Genomic DNA, 14,379 nt, shown 5'->3' on the forward strand with positions numbered 1-14,379 from the left:
CTATGAAGCATGCTGTAATTAAGTAAGGATTAGTTGGTGTTTTAAAATATATCTTAACATATCTTACTTTGTCGCATCCTTTAGCTTGCTTCTCTTTATTAGGTGGACACTTAGCCACCCAATGATCCAAGGCACCGCATCCGAAGCAGGACCCTGACACTCTGTCGGGTTTCTTACAGTCCTTGCTCATGTGGCCCTTCGAGTTGCAGTTGTAGCAACGGAAATCTTCTTTGGAACGTCTGCCCGTATCGGCCACCTTTGTAGTTTCTCTTGCTGCTCGCTGTACCGGTATCTGAATTCCTGAAAATGAGCGGCGTAATTCTGCAATGCACTTGAATCCTTGAATCTGCGCTTGAATGCGGAGTCCCTCCACAGGAATCCCTTCAATGGCTTTGTCTACTCGCTCCTCTTCGCTGATGCAGATAGCATCTGACAGCCTGGCCTTCTCATCGATGTAACTGACAAAACTCTCAAAACGCCTGGCATCTGCTTGAGACACAGTTTTCCAAAATGTGCGTACCATTGGCATGTAGCCACTCACGAGCCCGTCCTTTAAGCTTGGAGACTAGAAGCATGTGCATTTGTACACCTTTGATTCCATATACACCGCTTATATTTGTCAGCTGCGTGACCCATTTCTTTCCACACGAGTTCCCATTAAATTCCAACAACGCTTCCTTTGCTAATTGGAATTTTGCAGCTGACGAAAAACCGCTTTCGAACATTTCCTCCGAGAGTTGGTTTACCAACACTGGTTCACGACGCTGGTTTTGCGCGCCCATTTGTTCTGCTGCCATCTCGTTTTCGCTGCCGCTGTTCGCGCAACAGTCGTTGCTCGTCGGCACTGAATCGTGCGTTTCGTTTTGTGTCTGGCGTTGAGGCGCCACTATGTCGAACAATTGTGGTCGCAGTAAATCGCACAATTTTTTCAGCAAGACATCAGTGTTGTTGTCTCCCTCTTTCTCATTTATCGTCTGACAGTTGACAGTTATTTTCGTCTTCTGTACTTTCCTCGACAGTCTCAGTTCCAATAGATATGGAACAAGCTCCTCGTCGATCCACTGAAACATCGTTCAAGCGCGCCGCAAGCTCGGCCTTTGACCCTGTTGTAGGCAAGTCCAACAGCTCCAGCCACTTCTTTAAAGTTGGCAAATTGTGAGCCTCAATGTTGATGTCCATTGCGTTAAAGTTCACCACTTCTGATATTGTGGGCGGTAGATGAATTGACCGATGTTAGAGTGTTTGAGAGATTCGGGTTTTATGTGCTTTAAATTAATTGTAGTTTATTTTATTTCGTAATGTACCTTATGTAGTTAGTGTTTTCTTATAGTTATTATTTATCGTAGTTATCATCAATGTTTTCTTGATATCTGTCTCACACTCCTCAACGCTCAGCAACGACTGACTCACACGACAGACGCGCTAAACTTCCCTCTCTCTCAGAGAGTCAATTAAAATACTGGGATCGAAGAGTAGCAAGAGAGCAAGTGTGACCGTCTCTCCTGCTACACAATCTACATAAAACTGCAGATTATACGTATATTTAACCACAAAAATATAATTATAAAATAATATAATTAAAAAATTACTATGAAGTTCCAACATAAATCTGAAAGCAACAAGTTACAAGTTACAACTATACTACTGATATTGGTGAGTATTCTAAGCATATGTTAAATATTATGTACGTCCTGGAAAAGCCACAAGCTGCAAAAGTGCTAATAGTTCATTTTGGCACAATGAGGGGAATGTTTGAGGTTTAAAGGGCAACAGATTTGTTAACACCGTGCTCGAAATAAAAATAAGGATGGAGATATAGGTAAAAGATGTATCTACTCGCAAACAAACGGGGAATGCATTATCGAGTTAAATAAGGTCTATAAGAAAAGGAAAAAGTGTCACTTTTTCAAAAACAAAATACCTTTACATACAGTGAAGGATGGTAAAACCTTCCCAGATCAGGATATACTAAATATGTCATTTTTCTACATGGTCAAGAATACAGATTTGTCGCGAAAGTTAACAGTCTGGATTTTTAATCAACTCGAGAATCGTCCAGAAATTAGGATAATACATATTGATAGCCTTAGTCGGTACGTATCATATCTATTAACAGTGCCGTCAGAAATAGCAACACGTCTTAAAGTGTCTCAACGTCACAACGATACAAACACAAAATCGAATAATTTACAGAAGTGATTGGGTTCGGGTCAAAGTTCTCGACAAAACTGGTGATTGTCATGAGAAGTCATATTTGATGAGAATAGAAATCCCTCTCTTCGCTCTACACATATTCACAACTCTACTATTTACTTCTTACTAATTACTTTCACTGATATTTGGTGTTAAAAAGCACAACAAAATTATCGGTTCTATTCTGTCAATATTCATCAACGCTCTCGAGGAAGACGGCTCCCGGCTTATTTAATTTGTTTATTTTTTAAGCTCCCGCGTTTTTATTTGAATTTAATTTTTTTTATATTGTTTTATCGGCATCGCAATCAAAATTATATTATATTAGTAAATCTAACTTGCACCGTATCACTTGTTGCGTTGTTGGGTATTTGTGTTAATAATTTTTAACAACTTTGATTTCTGTTTATAACCTTTGTTGATTTGTTTTTCTTTTCTTCCTCTCTCTCCCACCTTAATCTCATTGTTTTCTTTCTTGCAAATCACAAGCAACGCTCATTTGTTGTTGTCTTGCAATTTCTTTGAGTTCTTGTTGCAGTGTTTTTGTTATTGTGATTTCTAGCTCCCGCGCTCGCGCTCTTTAACTTTTTTTTCTCGTTTTCGTTTCACTCGTCACCGTTATTTGAGCTCATACTACATCTGTTGTGTGTCTGTTATTCTAATTCTAAATGCTATTGATGAACAATAAACCACTGTGTTTAATGTCTCATAAGAACTTAACTTTATTTTTACTTCAATTTTGTTGAACTGTGTCTGCCACTGCTAGAACACGTCTTGATCGTTCGTTTGCTTGCTTATTACTAAATTTTCAATTCTTACGTAACTACGTAGGTCATATAGGTTTATAAAGAGTGACAGAGACAGAGCATACCAGACTGGCGCCAGTATATTCTAGAAAACTTAAGAGAAAATACAAAAACAAAAGCATTGTGAGATGTGCAAGATCATTCATGAGTCTCTGCCTTGCTGCGTATAGCAATGTAAGTTAAAAGGCGATTGGTTCCTCAACATCCCGCCCCCCCCTGAAACTCCGTTTCTGAACCAGGTAGGGCTGCAATCTTCGTGATAGGGCGAGTGACTTCTCCTGATTTGGTGAGAACCTGAACCGCTCTGACGAGGCCATCATCTCCTGTGAACACCTGAGTTACCCGTCCTAAGAGCCATGCCGATGGAGGCGCGTTAGAGTCCTTGATCAGTACAAGATTACCGATCGCAATGTTTGGTAACTTGGTGGTCCATTTCGGGCGCTGTTGTAGCGATGTCAAGTATTCTTGATGCCAACGCTTCCAAAATCCTTGAAGCATTGCTTGAACATGCTGCCAGTAGCTCAATCGATTGGTCGGAATCTGCAAATAGCTGTCTTCAGGAACTGCTGTATATGTTCTGCCAATTAAGAAATGTGCCGGTGACAGGTAGGCAATTTCAGTATCCGATGCTGTGCACAATGGTCGCGAATTAACGACAGATTCTATTTGCGAGAGCAGTGTGTGCATCTGCTCAAAGGTGAGGACGTTGGTTCCTATTACACGTCGCAAATGCAGCTTAACCGAGCGTACTGCCGACTCCCACTTACCACCCCAGTGTGGTGAATATGGAGGAATAAAATTCCATTTGATGCCTTGATCCGCAAGGGCTTTTGAAACGACATCATTGTGCTCGCGTGAAGCGAGAAGCTGTACCATTTCGTCTAGTGCACGTTTTGCACCAACAAAGTTGCGCCCGTTATCGCTATACATTTGGGAGCATTTCCCACGACGAGCCATAAAACGTTTTAATGCCGCCAAGAATGTGTCGGTGCTGAGATCAGTGGCCAGCTCCAGATGAAGAGCTGAAGTAACCATACATACAAACAGGCAAATGTAGCCCTTTTCCTTCCTGGGGTTTCGTCCCTTGTGAACCTTCAACAAGATAGGTCCAGCATAATCGCATCCAGTATGCTCAAATGGAAAGGCTTGTCGCACTCGAACAGCCGGTAAATTGGCCATAAACTGATTTGCTGTGTGATGGCGCTGTCTAAAACAGTTTAAACACTCATGTGTGATACGTCGAATAAGATTTCGTGCGCCAATGATCCAATATTTCTGGCGAATTATTACAAACATTGCTGAAACTCCTGGATGAAGATTGACCTTATGCTCATGTTTCAGCAGCAATTCCACAAGGCGATGTTGTTTCGGCAAAACTACTGGATGCTTGGCATCTGCAGGCAATTGCGACCTTTCCAAACGTCCACCCACACGTACAATTCCATCTTCGTCAACGAAGGGAGATAGTTTGCTTAAAATTGATCGTCGCTCCACAGGTTGCTTCCTCAAAAGCAGCTGTCTATCGTCATTGAATTGATTTTGTGCCTGCCGTAGGCAAAACTTCCTTGCTCTGGTGATTTCATCGAACTTTAGAGGTCCTGAATATTTAGACTTGCTTGATCGGATTCGATGAACGAAGCGGAATACATATGCGACCACTCGAACCAGTCTGATCCAAGATGATGTCCTTCCGAGTAGTACCTCAAATGGGGAATCCTCAATATCCTTGGAAATGGTTGTCAAGATATTGGTTTTGAACTCAAGTTCTGCTGCTGGCTTGAGAATTGAGCAGCAAGTTGGTGGTCTATTCATTGTCTCTGAGTATAGTGTACAGTCGTGCAGCCAAGATGGTCCCTTCCACCATAGATCAAAGTTAATTAAGTCACTCGCTAGCATGCCTCGTGATGCACAATCTGCAGGATTCTCTTTAGTGCTGACATGTCTCCAAGCGCTACGTGGTATGGTTTCTAGTATTTCTGCCGTTCGGTTGGCAACAAATGTTTTAAGTTTACAGGGTTGATGCGAAAGCCATGACAAAACGATTGTAGAATCGGTCCATGCGTGTATCTTAACATCCTTCTGGCGCAGACCAGACCTTACTGCTTGGAATAAACGAGCTAATAGTAGAGCTCCGCAAAGCTCCAATCGTGGCAACGACTTCTGCTTTAATGGTGAAACTCTTGTTTTAGCAGCAATGAGTGCCACTCCGATGCTTCCATCTAGGTGTGTCACACGGTTGTAAATGACAGCAGAGTAAGCCTTTAACGAAGCATCTGAAAATCCATACAGTTCGATGTCATCGGGTTGATTGTCTACAAATCGTGGTATCTTCAGGTTCCTTAACGTGAAAATGTCCTTTCTGAATGTTTGCCATAAGTGCGCTTGCTTCGTTGGCAGTTCCGAGTCCCAATCCAGATTAAGCAGCCATAATTCTTGGAGCAGAATTTTAAACTTGATCACCACTGGCGCCAAAATGCCGAGTGGGTCAAAGATGCGTGCCGTGTCAGATAGCACTTGTCGCTTCGTACAAGTCATATGTTCCGATAATGAAACCTTATATGTTAGGACGTCTTCTCCAGGACGCCAATGCAGCCCAAGCACCTTTGCTGCCATCTTTGAGAAATCGATTTCATTTCCCTCGTTGCTGGCAATTCGTTTACTATTCGAGACCCATTTGCTTAGCTCCAATTGTGCCCGTGACATAAGGAGTATCAGCTCTTCCTTAATGTCGAGCAGTTCTTGTTCGTTCATGGCTCCTGTCAGTACGTCATCGACGTAGAAATCATCCAAAAGTATCCTAGCCGCCCTTGGAAACTCGTATTCGTGATCAGTTGCCAGTTGTTCCAGCACTCTAACTGCCAGAAACGGTGCACATGCTGTGCCATAGGTGACTGTGGTCAACTTGTAATGCTTCAATGGTTCCTCAGGGTCTTCTCTCCAAAGGATTCGTTGAAAATTCTGATGTTCAGGGGCCACTAAAATCTGTCTGAACATTTTGACGATGTCCGCAGAAAATACGAATCTGTGCATTCGAAAACGCAGACAAACGTTGAAGAGGTTGCGTTGTATACATGGGCCAATGTGAAGTGCGTCGTTAAGAGATCGTCCATCCCGATCTTGAAATGATCCATCGAACACCACCCGCAGCTTGGCGCCTATGACTGGATGGTGTGGCAAATAGAATGACTTCTTACATACGTTTGTGTCTTCGTCTGCAGTTACTTCCTTCATGTGACCCAGCTGGATATACTCTCTCATAAACTGAGTATATTTTAACTTCAAGCTGGAGTCCTTCATTAGACGACGCTCGACTGCGAGAAAGCGCGATCTCGCTCCTTGAAATGTATCCGCAAATTGTGGGTTTTGTTCCTTGAAGGGCAAATCGACTATGTATCTTCCATTCGAGTTGCGGTTGTGGGTACGCCGGAAGTGCGTTTCGACCTTTTCATCCTCTTCGTTTACAGTTGTGTGTGATGGAACTTCCTCTAGTTCCCAAAATCTTTGCAGTAGTCCATCTATATTAACCGTAGTCAGCAATGACGTAGATGATGTTTGCAATCTTGAAGTGTATACCGATGTGATTACCCATCCAAATATGGTGTTAACTGCAATAGGGTGCCCTTGACCATCGCATAACTTCTCTCCGGTGAGAACTAACCAAATGCAATCATTGCCCAGCAAAATGTCGATTGAGGCGTTAGTTCTGAAGTCAGGGTCAGCCATTTGGTATCCATTAAATACCGACAGTGATGAAGCATCAATGTTTTCACGCGCCAATGGTGAGGTGATCTTTCCTAAAATGTGAGCTTTGATATCGATGCAATGACTCGACACACGAGACATCATCTGGAGAGAGCAGAAACCTCTTGTTATTCCTGCCTTGACGTCTGAGATGCCCGATGTGGCAACTCGAAATGGCGAACGTGCAAGCCCCAACGTCTTTACGCACCGTTCCGAAATGAATAACAAGTCTGAGGCGCTATCCAATAAAATACGGCACGTCAGCAAGGCTCCTTGAGCATTTCGGACGTGTACCAATGCAGTAGGTAGAGTGCTTCTTCGTTGGCCATTTGGCTTACTGGGTCTGGTAACATTCATCATCGCTATCGCTGATGCCGCTGGTGACTCCTCAGAAGCCTGGCCTGAGTTGCCTTGGTGCTGCTCTGAGCTATTTTGCTGTGTAGAATGGCCTTCAGAATGCAGCATAGAATGATGGCGGCGCTTGCAATACTTGCAAGAAGACTTCGAGCCACAAGCGCTTACTCCATGTCCAGTTCTCAAACAATTAAAACACATATGTTTCTCCTTCGCAAAGGTGTAACGTTGCTTGACAGTCAAGCTCTGGAATTGAGGACAAGCCGACAGTATGTGCTCAGTACTATGACATTTCATACAATTACCTGTAATGGCAAGCATGGTGCGTGCTTGCCTTTTTCCTTTTTCATCCCTCGGTTTGCTCGCTGCATGATCGACCACTTGACTGAGCTCAAGGCGATCGCATCGTGAGTCCAAAAACTTGAGCAACTCTTCAATGGTAGGATTTTCAATATCCTGGCTTTTGTCGATCCATTCACGTCGGGTAGCCTCATCAACCTTGTTGATGAGCAAGTATATGAGCCAACAGTCACGGCCCGTTTGTCCAGAAGCGTCTAAAGCCCGAATAACATCACTGGCTCCGCATGTCAGAGCGCGTAGCGATGATGAGTTTTGCCCAACAGCTTTTGGCAAGGCGGTGAATGTGTCCATCAGTAAATTTACCAAGTAACGGGGCTTTTCATATCGATCACTCAATGATTTCCATGCAACGTCGTAATTTGATGCCACCACGGGCAGATGCTGGATGAGTATCGCTGCTTCTCCTATGACGCATGACTTCAGGTGATGAAACTTTTGGATATTCGTCAAAGTTGTCTTTCCGTGAATGGTACTCTCAAACAGGTCTTTAAAGGCATGCCATTCCTTGTAATCTCCACCGAAGGGCTTAATGTTGATTTTTGGTAATTCACAATCTCTTGTTGCCGCTGTTGCAACCGACTGTGAGCCTGACGAAGACGAAGATTGCTGTGGCGAGAGCAATCTCTCAACCAATAGTTGCTGCTGCTCCATTTGCCGTTGCTGGTGTTCCATTTGACTCTGCATCTGGAGTTGTAGTTGTTGCTGTTGATTCTGCATCTGTTGCAGAATTCCTTGGAACAGCGAACCATCGTTACCAGCCGCGCCGATTTCTTCCAACTTGCCAGACGAAGCCAAGGCAGCTCGTAAAGCCTTAAGGCGGGCATTTGCTATTTCATATTTCTCCTCGTATATCCCGAAGTCTTCGGTAGGGTCCACATAACCCTCTAGTTTGTCGTATTTGGCCAATTCGTCGCCAGACTTCACGAACTCTTTCCACGCATTGGACAAAGTTTCCAATTTGGTGTCAATTGTGAAGACGTCGGCATCCTGTGCAGGATTCTCTGCATATCCATATATGCGGGTAATGGTTGTCTTCAATCTTCCTCTGGCCTTTATGAATGTTTTCATTTCCTCCATGATGAAATGTCAAGAAATTTCCACTGCTTGTGTGGACCAAAAATTTCAAGACGCGTGTTTCTCCCAGAGATGTGTTCCCTCACGATCTCGTCGATTATATCGATAACAGATACCGATAGGCGAGTGGCGCCACCGTTTGTCCGCGCTTTTTCCAATAAGCACGCGGTTGTCTATTCGATAGTAGGCCAGAACTATCGACTACTAACTTTGAGGTTAACAATTAATTGCAACCACGTTGCAACAAATTATTAAGCAATGAGTAACAAACAAACAATTCCCAACGATCCGGCTCGAAGGACCAAATTATGATGAACAATAAACCACTGTGTTTAATGTCTCATAAGAACTTAACTTTATTTTTACTTCAATTTTGTTGAACTGTGTCTGCCACTGCTAGAACACGTCTTGATCGTTCGTTTGCTTGCTTATTACTAAATTTTCAATTCTTACGTAACTACGTAGGTCATATAGGTTTATAAAGAGTGACAGAGACAGAGCATACCAGACTGGCGCCAGTATATTCTAGAAAACTTAAGAGAAAATACAAAAACAAAAGCATTGTGAGATGTGCAAGATCATTCATGAGTCTCTGCCTTGCTGCGTATAGCAATGTAAGTTAAAAGGCAATTGGTTCCTCAACAGCTATAATAATTACTTATAACGTTGCAAGTTGCAATTCTCCGAAAATCCTAAAGAGTTCTATAGTTTCGTTAACTCAAAGCGAAATTCTATCTCCCTTCCATCGTTTAGAGTTTTTAATAATGTTTCGGCCTCTTCTGATCAATCTATTTCTAATTTATTTGCTAACTTCTTCTCGACTACGTACCTATCCACTAAGTACAACTCTAGTCAGATATATCCATATCCTATAACGAAATACAACTGCATTCTTAATCCTATTATAACGGAAAGTTCGGTAGCTAAGGAACTAATGACGATTAAGCCGGTATATTCACCGGGCCCAGACGGTATTCCCGCTTGTGTCCTAAGGTTTTGTGCAGAGTCATTGTGCTCGCCTTTACTTAAGCTTTTTCAGTTTCACAAATGTGGCAATAAATCCGACGTCACTAATTACAGAGGAATTTTTAAATTGTCAGCGATACCTAAACTGTTTGAGAAAATTATGACTTATGAATACAGCATTTATGTAAATCTATTTTTTCGCCATAGCAGCATGGGTTTTTTCGAGAATAGGTCTACCACAACTAACCTTTTAGAGTTTACATCTTTTGTAGTCCAAGTTTTTAAGAAACAAAAGCAAACTCATGTTATATAGATGGATTTCAGTAAGGCTCTCGATTCGGTAAACCATGCCTTATTATTACATAAGCTGAATTTAGTTGGCTCTCCGGATGCTATGCTCGCTTGGATTTCACACTATCTAAGCAATAGGAGGCAGAGGGTTATTTTTAGGTCCTCTCTTTCTAAGATCATTTGTGTTGAATCGGGAGTCCTACAGGGCAGTCACCTTGGCCCATTACTATTCACCATTTTTATACCATACACCCATAGGGTGAAATGGTATATTAAAGTCGCCAAAATGTGTGTAACAGGCAGAAGGAAGCATCTCCGACCACACAAAGTATATATATTCTTAATCAGGATCAACAACCGAGTCGATCTAGCCATGTCCGTCTGTCCGTCCGTCCGTCCGTCTGTCCGTATGAACTCCTAGATCTCGGAGACTGTAAGAGCTAGAGCCACCAAATTTGGTATGTAGACTCGTGTAGTATGTAGAGTGATGAAGTTTATTTCAAATTTTTGCCACGCCCCTTTCCGCCCCCGCAATTTAAAAAAAGCGTTTATCTCAAAAACTATCCTAGCTAGAGACACCATGTTTGGTATGTATATTCGCTTAGTAAATGCACACATTTTGTATGTATAAACATTTTGCCACGCCCTTCTCCGCCCCCGTAATTTGAAAAACTTGATTATCTCCCGTATTTTTTTACCTTATGCAATCAAATTTGGCACACTTAAATTTAATACTAATATTTAGCAAAATACCAAATTTGATCAAAATCGGACAAAAAACAGTCGAGTTATGCATATAAACGTTTTTCCATAAGGCCGGATTTGGCCGTTGGCTGGTGGGGGCGCTAGGGTGCTCGTATGATTGAGTGAGCGAGATACTAAGATATGCTTCTAAAAAGCATGTGAAAATGCATGTTAAAATGTTTAATAAAGTTGAAATGTTTGCTTTACTGGTGTATGGTATACCTAAGTCGGCGAGACAACTTACTTACTTCATTATTAATGATCTCCCCTCCGTTCTTTTAAATTCCAAAGTTCTTATGTATGCCGATGATGTAAAAATCGCTAATCGTATCGTAGACTCTCTCTCATGTCATACCTTGCAAGCTGACCTGAATGCTTTGCAGGGGTGGTGTAGGGCTAACTTGTTATCGCTAAACTGTTCTAAGTGCAAAATTATGTCTTTTCATAGAGGTTCTCCCCAATTAACGAGTTACTTTTTAAATAATTTCCCTTTAGAAAGAATTAATAATAGTTCCTTGGTTGTAAAAGATTTGGGGATCTTAATAGACCACAAACTTAGTTTTAATCAGCATATATCGACTACTGTTAGTAGGGCTAAGAGTGTTCTTGGCTTTATAAAGCGCTGGTCGAAGGAGTTCAAGGATCCAAATAGTACCAAAATACTTTTTACTTCTTTAGTCCGCCCCATATTAGAGTATGGATCTTGCGTTTGGTCTCCTCAATATGAGTTTTATCAAAATAAATTAGAATGGTGAGATTGACTCTTCCGAGCTGTTGAGCCAAATTAACATTTCTGTTCCATCTAGAAGAACCCGCAATTTCACACCGCTTATACTTCCTACTTGCACAACTTGTCTTTCCTCGCTCGTAATTAGTTGTAATCATCTTTATTTTAACCTATCCTGTTTTTTTTTTTATATTTATTTATTTATTTATTTATTTATTTATTTATTTATTTATTTATTTACGTCAACTAACATAGCAGTCGACGAAAAAGCTTAAGCTAAAGACAGATAGTAATTAATTGAAAAAGATAGCTTAGCTATATACGCAACTAAACATCCCCGACCCGGTGGAGGTGTTTTATTTGCACAAGGTGACAGCTATGCCCCGATTCACAGCCAATGTGGTCAGGGATGAGTTGCAGCCAATCCAAGTCCAGAATATTTTCATTGGTTTCGCTGTAGATGATAAAAAAGTACAGCGCGAAGAGAAGTGACAGAAAGATGAGGAGAAATTAGGTGAGAAAGGTTGTTAAAAGATTGGCAAAGAGAGTAGTTAGTCAGACATCTACTAAGGTGAATAGGAAAAAAGTTTCTGGTCCGACGTGAGGGAACACAAAAATATAGCGTATCTAGTAAATTAGTAGAAATGACTTCGCCGTTGACTAGTTTATGGAGAAAGAGAATGCCAAAAACGAGCCTACGGTTGTAAAGTGAAGAAAGATTAATAAGATACTTCTTCTTGCTAGAATAAGAAGGTAGGCGAAGACTCGGGTCCCAATTAAGACCGCGTAACGCAAACTTAAGGAATTGCTTCTGTACCGATTCAATACTACGCTGGTGAACATCATATTGCGGATCCAACCCTGGCGAGCAATATTCGAGAGTAGGGCGAACTAACGAAGTGTATAAAACCTTTGTTACATAGGGATCATCAAATTCTTTGGCCCAACGTTTAATGAAGCCAAGAAGGCTGCATGCTCTATTGACAATTGAAGAAATATGAACATTAAATGGAAGTTTTGGGTCAAACATAACGCCTAAGTCTTTGAACGATGGTACACAATCTAACAGAACAGACTTAATAGAGTAATGAGCTAGGACGGAGACAAACGACTGAAAGTCGTAACAGAACATTTAGAGGCATTAAGGTGTAATTTATTAACGTGGCACCAATCACAGAACGCATCGAGATCTGATTGCAAGTACTGTTGGAAAGAAGGATCATTATAGGAATATCATTATAGGCGTGAATGAGCCAAGGCCAAAGGCAAATCATTTATAAACAAGGTAAATAACAGTGGGCCCAGATGACTGCCTTGGGGTACACCTGACGTAACTTGAACAGTTTCAAATATTGAGGAACGAAACGAACGAACACCTTTTCGGTTCTGCCAATAAGATACGACTTTAACCAAGCCAATAGTTTTGGGGAAAAATCCATTATGTTAAGTTTCGCGAGAAGCATAGAATGATCAACCGTATCGAAAGCGCACTTAAATTTAATACTAATATTTAGCAAAATACCAAATTTGATCAAAATCGGACAAAAAACAGTCGAGTTATGCATATAAACGTTTTTCCATAAGGCCGGATTTGGCCGTTGGCTGGTGGGGGCGCTAGGGTGCTCGTATGATTGAGTGAGCGAGATACTAAGATATGCTTCTAAAAAGCATGTGAAAATGCATTTGTTTAATAAAGTTGAAATGTTTGCTTTACTGGTGTATGGTATACCTAAGTCGGCGAGACGACTTACTTACTTCATTATTAATGATCTCCCCTCCGTTCTTTTAAATTCCAAAGTTCTTATGTATGCCGATGATGTAAAAATCGCTAATCGTATCGTAGACTCTCTCTCATGTCATACCTTGCAAGCTGACCTGAATGCTTTGCAGGGGTGGTGTAGGGCTAACTTGTTAGCGCTAAACTGTTCTAAGTGCAAAATTATGTCTTTTCATAGAGGTTCTCCCCAATTAACGAGTTACTTTTTAAATAATTCCCCTTTAGAAAGAATTAATAATAGTTCCTTGGTTGTAAAAGATTTGGGGATCTTAATAGACCACAAACTTAGTTTTAATCAGCATATATCGACTACTGTTAGTAGGGCTAAGAGTGTTCTTGGCTTTATAAAGCGCTGGTCGAAGGAGTTCAAGGATCCAAATAGTACCAAAATACTTTTTACTTCTTTAGTCCGCCCCATATTAGAGTATGGATCTTGCGTTTGGTCTCCTCAATATGAGTTTTATCAAAATAAATTAGAATGGTGAGATTGACTCTTCCGAGCTGTTGAGCCAAATTAACATTTCTGTTCCATCTAGAAGAACCCGCAATTTCACACCGCTTATACTTCCTACTTGCACAACTTGTCTTTCCTCGCTCGTAATTAGTTGTAATCATCTTTATTTTAACCTATCCTGTTTTTTTTTATATTTATTTATTTATTTATTTATTTATTTATTTATTTATTTACGTCAACTAACATAGCAGTCGACGAAAAAGCTTAAGCTAAAGACAGATAGTAATTAATTGAAAAAGATAGCTTAGCTATATACGCAACTAAACATCCCCGACCCGGTGGAGGTGTTTTATTTGCACAAGGTGACAGCTATGCCCCGATTCACAGCCAATGTGGTCAGGGATGAGTTGCAGCCAATCCAAGTCCAGAATATTTTCATTGGTTTCGCTGTAGATGATAAAAAAGTACAGCGCGAAGAGAAGTGACAGAAAGATGAGGAGAAATTAGGTGAGAAAGGTTGTTAAAAGATTGGCAAAGAGAGTAGTTAGTCAGACATCTACTAAGGTGAATAGGAAAAAAGTTTCTGGTCCGACGTGAGGGAACACAAAAATATAGCGTATCTAGTAAATTGAGTAAAAAGAAAGATTAATAAGATACTTCTTCTTGCTAGAATAAGAAGGTAGGCGAAGACTCGGGTCCCAATTAAGACCGCGTAACGCAAACTTAAGGAATTGCTTCTGTACCGATTCAATACTACGCTGGTGAACATCATATTGCGGATCCAACCCTGGCGAGCAATATTCGAGAGTAGGGCGAACTAACGAAGTGTATAAAACCTTTGTTACATAGGGATCATCAAATTCTTTGGCCCAACGTTTAGTGAAGCCAAGAA

This window comes from Drosophila willistoni, unplaced genomic scaffold (assembly GCF_018902025.1).
Source record: "Drosophila willistoni isolate 14030-0811.24 unplaced genomic scaffold, UCI_dwil_1.1 Seg169, whole genome shotgun sequence".
Classification (NCBI taxonomy): domain Eukaryota; kingdom Metazoa; phylum Arthropoda; class Insecta; order Diptera; family Drosophilidae; genus Drosophila; species Drosophila willistoni.